Source organism: Lepidochelys olivacea (genome assembly GCF_965140295.1).
Source record: "Lepidochelys olivacea isolate rLepOli2 genome assembly, chromosome: 13".
Taxonomy (NCBI): domain Eukaryota; kingdom Metazoa; phylum Chordata; order Testudines; family Cheloniidae; genus Lepidochelys; species Lepidochelys olivacea.
In genome coordinates this window covers 38,732,161-38,738,534 of record NC_140423.1, presented here as the reverse complement: position 1 = coordinate 38,738,534, position 6,374 = coordinate 38,732,161, and positions in this window count along the sequence as shown.

The following is a 6,374-nucleotide window of genomic DNA, read 5'->3' as shown; positions in this document are numbered from 1 at the left end:
TTCCCAGAGAGCAACCCCGCCCCACAAACTAACCCTAGTGATGTTATGACACAGCAGCAAATTCCCCTGCTGTTTGCAACAGGTGCTCCAACTGAAAAGCACGTCACAAAACCCTGAGCAAGGCCGCAGCCTCCTCCAGGACTGAGAACCCACTTGCAGGCTCCATAATGATTAAGTGTAACAGTGTCATCTAGTGGGGCCTGAGATCGACAGGGAAAGTTCACTGACCTGGAGAGTCATGTAAACTGGGATGGTCAAACAGAACCAAGCCCACTTCTGGGTCTAATCTAGGTTGGGTTCTTCTCAGTTCATGGGAAACCATTTCCAAGCGGCCGACCTGCTGTAAGTAGTCGATATCTCCGCATGCTTGGACTTTCTTCCTTCTTGGAGCAGAAAACGTAGGGCAGTCACAAAACAAAGCCCAGAGAAAATCGATCCCACCTCTGGGTCTAACCGGAGTTGGGTTCTTCTCAGTTCATGGGGAGACCACTTAGTTCTTCATAAACTTGTCCTGTTAGACTTCTCCATGAGGTCAACTTAACCCAAAACCCTGGGCTAATGACTCAAGAGACCCGGAGCCATTTCAAAAGGTCTTGGGACAGAATGATTATCAGACTGGGTCAAACCACTTCTCCTGGGTTCTCTCCCTGGCTCTGGGAGGGGGGTGGGAGCCAGGACTCCCGGGTTCTATCCCCAGCACTGAGAGGGGAGTGGGGTCTAGTGGGTAGAGCAGGGGGGGCTGGTAGCCAGGACTCCTGGGTTCATCTGCAGTTGGAAAAGGGAAACCAGGTCCTGTTATGGAGCCAGGACCTGACTCCATCTTCAGCTTCTTCTGCTGCCATGTGGCCATTTCTCACCAGTGCCCCCAGTCTAAAATAAAGTCCTGTTAACTCAACCCCAGCCCCAGGGGCCCTGCTGAGCCGTTGTCCCTTTAATTGGGTCATTTACTTTGTGCGTCGCTGCCCACCCCACTGCAGAGAAGGGGAGAAGCTTGTCAGGGGCAGGGCAGGGTCTCAGCCTGGGAGCCAGGATGTTGGGGTAGGATTTTATATTTGCATTAAAGGTCATACTTTATCCTGCCAGCCACCCTTTTTGAATAGCCAAAAGGAATGACCCCCTGGAGCACCGGGTTTAGGATAAGTTGTATTATAAAAAATGGGGTCTTGTTTTCTATATGCATTATAAACTTCCCTCTTGTCATTTCTTTGTTTTAAGGTTTAGTGAGTAAAAGACAGGGCCATGAACTGTGTCTATGTTAATTAACTTAAAGGAATGCTGAAGGCCCAAGCCACAGCGTGAACTGTTTTAATTATAAGATTTAGCAAGGCTTAATTTACAATGTCTTTTGCTCAGTACAAAACACTGCTGTTTATGTACCTTTGAAGGTCTCTGTAAAAGACTGGTTGCATGAATGAGGAGTGCATGCATCCAGAACAGATAAGGTGTGAAGGCCATTGTCGGAGCCAGATGGTCAAAAAAAAAAAGAATGAAAAAATTTAACAGATTTATCAATGCCAAAGAACCACCAATGCGCAGGCAGGACTGAGGGAAGACAGATTGACGACCCTAAGGTAAAGGCTGGCACCCCTAAAAACAAGACAATTAATTAAATCAAAAGAACAGAATGGCCCTTTGGAAGGTGCTTTAAAATGTTAACATCAAAAAAACACCAATTAAAAAGTAACTGTTCACAGACTAACCCAGCAAAATCCATAAACTTCAACAACAAGAAAAGACTGTAAGAACAGGGTGCTTGGCCATGGGACTTTGGGTTCGTCTTGCCACTACTCCAGGAGCATCTGATCGCAAGCAACAGAGCCCAGCTCCCCTCTGCAACCAATCTGGCTGGCCCCTCAATTAATCCAAACTCTGAACTAGTAGCTAGAAATCTCGACTGGCGGGAGAGTGCAAGGCGCGTGTGTGTGTGACTGAAAAGCACACGCCAGCTGCTGTATTCGCAATAAATGTGGCACTTTGCCCTCTCCCCTGTAAAAGATCTTGTGTGCTTTGTACGGCATCACAAGGACTCCTGGGTCCCCTCCCTGGCTCTGGGAGGGGACTGGGCTGTATAGGGCAGGGGAGTAGGAGCCAGGACTCCTGGGTTCCCTCCCTGGCTCGGGGAGGGGAGTGGGGTGTATGGAGCAGGGGGGTAGGAGCCCGGACTCCTGGGTTCTTGGGTTGGGAAGGGGAGGCAGAGTCAGTTCAGGACAGGCTGCCGCCATGTGGCCATTTCTCCCATTGCACCCACTCAAACCACAGGCCTCTTCAATACACCCGGCGTCCCCCGGGGCTCTTTAATTAGCTGTTTTCACTTCCCCATCCACTGCCTGGCCCATCGGTGTGAATCACAAAAACACCTCGGGGGCAGGGTCTGTGCCAGGCCTCCTGGGTTCTGCCCCCGTCTCGTGTTTTCCCCAGGAACTGAAGTTGGACCATGGGGGGTTGTATCTGGGGGTGGGAAAATGACTAAATGGGTGACACTGAGCAGTTGCCCACAGGGGAGGGATGAGAGTTCAGAGGGGGCCTAGGAGCCAGGACTCCTGGGTTCTTTCCCTGGCTCTGGGACGGGAGTGGGGGGCTAGTGGATGGAGGATGGGGCAGGATCGAGGACTCCTGGATTCTTTTACTGGCTCTGGGAGGGGAGTGGAGTCTGGTGGCTAGAGGAGGGGCTGGGAGCCAGGAGTCCTGTGGTCTTTCCCTGGCTTTGGAAAGGGAGCATAAGAATGGCCATACTTCGCCAGACCAAACGTCCATCTAGCCCGGTGTCCTGTCTTCCGACAGTGGCCAATGCCAGGTGCCCCAGAGGGAATTAACAGAACAGGGAATCACCAAGAGACCCATCCCCTGTCACCCAGTCCCAACATCTGGCAGCCCGAGCTCTGAAGCCACCTGGCACAGGGGGCTGCATCCCTGGCCAGCTTGGCCAATAGCCATCACTGGACCCAGCTTCCAGGAACGTGACTCACTGTGTGTCAAACCCCTTCTACTTCTGGCCTCAGCCCATCCCCTGGCAGTGAGTTCCACAGGTTAACTTGGCGCCATGGGAAGAAATATTTCCCTAGGTTTGTTTTAAAGCTGCCGCCTCTTCCTTTCATCGGGTGACCCCTAATTCTTGTGTTATGTGAAGGAGCGAATAACAAGGCCCTCATCACAGTCTCCGCCCCAGCCCTCTGCCGTGGGCCCACGGTCGCCCCTTCTCCCTGCCGAGCAGGCCCCGGCTTTGCCATCTCTCCTCACACGGAGCCCACTCCAGCCCCCGCAGCCTGGTTCTGGCCTTTCTCCCAGTGCCCTGGATCTGTGCGTGCGGGATGCCAGGGGTGGGCACTGGGATGCCAGGGGTGGGCACTGGGGTTTCCTGTCTCGTTCTCTCTCCTAACGCGCCGGGAGCTTTTCCGAGGGCGGCTGGGCAGCGAGCGGCTGTCTGCCGGGAATGAACCGTGGCTCCGAGATCTCTCGCGTGGCAGCAGCTAATTTAGCCCCCATCATTGTGTCTCTAGAGGGGGGGTATTTTTCCCATTGTACGTTACTTTGCATTTATCAGCACTGACTTTTGGGGCAGGTAGGAGGAGCCCGGACGCCTGGGTTCCGATTTTGGGAAGGGGAGACAGAGTCAGTCAGGAACCCAGGAGCTGCCTCATTTGTGGGCCTCTGCTGCCACCAAGTGGCCATTTCACCCATCGCACCCACGCTCAGCACAGGCCTCTTCGGCAACCCCAAAGGCCCCACAGTGACCTGACTCTGTAATTAGCTCCTTTCACTTCCCCATTCGCTGCAGGCTCATTGGGGCGACCCACAAAAACAACTCGGGCGCAGGGACTCCTGGGTTCTGCCCCATCTCGTGTTTTCCCCAGGAATTGAAGTTGGGGGGGGGATCGAATTTATGGGGGGTGGCGGTTCGGAAAATGACTAAATTGTCAACACTGTGACCACAGGGGAGGGATGGGATCCTGGACTCCTGGGTTCTCAACTCAGCTCTGGGAGCGGGGTGGGGTTTAGTGGTTAGAGCAGTGGGGGCTGGGAGCCAGGACTCCTGGGCCCATCTGCAGTTGGAAAAGGGAGACCAGGTCCTGTTATGGAGCCAGGACCTGACTCCATCTTCGGCCTCTGCTGCCCGCTTGTGGCCGCATCTCACCACTGCCCCCAGTCTAAAATAAAGTCCTGTTAACTCAACCCCAGCCCTCAGGGGCCCTGCTGAGCCGTTGTCTCTTTGTCAGGCATAGGGCAGAGTCTCAGCCTGGGAGCCCGGACTCCTGGGTTCTCTCCCTGGCTCTGGGAGGGGAGTGAGGTGGGGTCTGGTGGTCAGAGGAGGGGCTGGGAGCCGGGAGCCCTGAGCTCTATCCCTGGCTTTGGGGAGAGAATATAACAATGGCCAGACTGGGTCAGACCCAAGGTCCATCTAGTCCAGTATCCTGTCTGCCGACAGTGACCAATGCCAGGTGTCCCAGAGGGAATGAACAGAACAGGGAATCCTGAAGTGATCCGTCCCCCCTCGCCATGCCCAGCATCTGGCAGTCAGAGCTTTGGGGACACCCAGCACAGGGGGCTGTGTCCCTGACCAGCTTGCCAAGAGCCATCGCTGGACCACACCTCCAGGAATGTGGCTCATTCTGTTTCAAACCCTCTTCTACTTCTGGCCTCAGCCCATCCCCTGGCAGTGAGTTCCACAGGTTAACTGAAATCCTGCCTGCTGGAAACCTGCTGCATGTTCATGAGCTCCCAGTTTGTGTCAGCCCTAGTCACAGTCTCCGGCCCAGCCCTCTGCCGTGGGCCCGCGGTCGCCCCTTCTCCCTTCTGAGCAGGCCCCGGCTTTGCCATCTCTGCTCACAGGGAGCCCACTCCAGCCCCCACAGCCTGGTTCTGGCCTTTCTCCCAGTGCCCTGGATCTGTGCGTGCGGGATGCCAGGGGTGGGCATTGGGATGCCAGGGGTCAGCAATGGGGTTTCCTGTCTCGTTCTCTCTCCTAACGCGCCCGGAGCTTTTCCGAGGGCGGCTGGGCAGCGAGCGGCTGTCTGCCGGGAATGAACCGTGGCTCAGAGACGTAGGAGGAGCCCGGATGCCTGGGTTCTCTCCCTGGCTCGGGGAGGGGAGTGGGCTGTATGGGGCAGGGGGGTAGGAGCCCGGACTCCTGGGTTCTTGGGTTGGGAAGGGGAGGCAGAGTCAGTTCAGGACAGGCTGCCGCCTAGTGGCCATTTCTCCCATTGCACCCACTCAAACCACAGGCCTCTTCAATACACCCGGCGTCCCCCGGGGCTCTTTAATTAGCTGTTTTCACTTCCCCATCCACTCCTGGCCCATCGGTGTGAATCACAAAAACACCTTGGGGGCGGAGTCTGAGCCTGGGAGCCAGGACGCCTGGGTTCTCTCCCTGGCTCTGGGAGGGAAGTGGGGGCTGTTGGTTAGAGGAGGAGCTGGGAGCCAGGAGTCTTGTGGTCTATCCCCGACTTGACCAATAGCCATCGCTGGACCCAGGAACATGGCTCATTGTGTGTCAAAACCCTTTTGGTCTCACATGATCCCCTGGCAGTGAGTTCCACAGGTTAACCATGTGGCGGAGGAAGAAATACTTCTCTACATTTGTTCAGTTCATCGGGCGACCCCTGGTTCTTGTGTTATATGAACGGCCCTAGTCACTGTCTCTGCCTCAGGTTTACAGCCCTCTGCCGTGTCTTCTGCCCACTGAGCAGTCTGGCACCGTATCCTCTGCCCTCAGACGGAGGCCGCTCCGGCCCCTGCAGCATTTTATTCCCAAGGGTCCCAGACTCACCTGAGACTCTGTCATTAGCTCTCAGAGCAGCAGCTGTGTTAGTCTGATTCCGCAGAAAGAACAGGGGGACTTGTGGCACCTTAGAGACTATTTGAGCATAAGCTTTCTTGAGCTACAGCTCACTTCATTGGATGCATACAGTGGAAAATACAGTGGGGAGATTTATATACACACAGAACATGAAACAATCGTGCTGCTTCCCTCTTTTGGTTTTAGACCTTTAGGAGACGTCTCCCCTGGTCTACTCGGGCCCAGGCCTTAGCCTGCAAATCTCATTGGTGGCTGAAAGTCCTGGGTTCCTGTTCTCCCAAGCTCACAGGACCGGTGAGGCTTCACACACTGGCAGGACTGGAAACGTGAGGAGAGACGCTGGTGGGACCACATATCGGAGGTGCCTCCCAGCGCTGGAGCAGCTCCCAGGCCTGATGCCCCCCTGCAGGGTTCTTATCTCCATCTAGCTGAGGCATAGGGAATCTGTGGCAGGAGCAGGGAATTGAGCCCTGTCTTGGGTTAGTGCCAACCCCTAACCACTAGCCCATGCTTCCTCTCAGATACCCCAGCCACTGGATGCAGCACTGAGGTGGGATTTGGTAGCTGCTTTCAACTACCT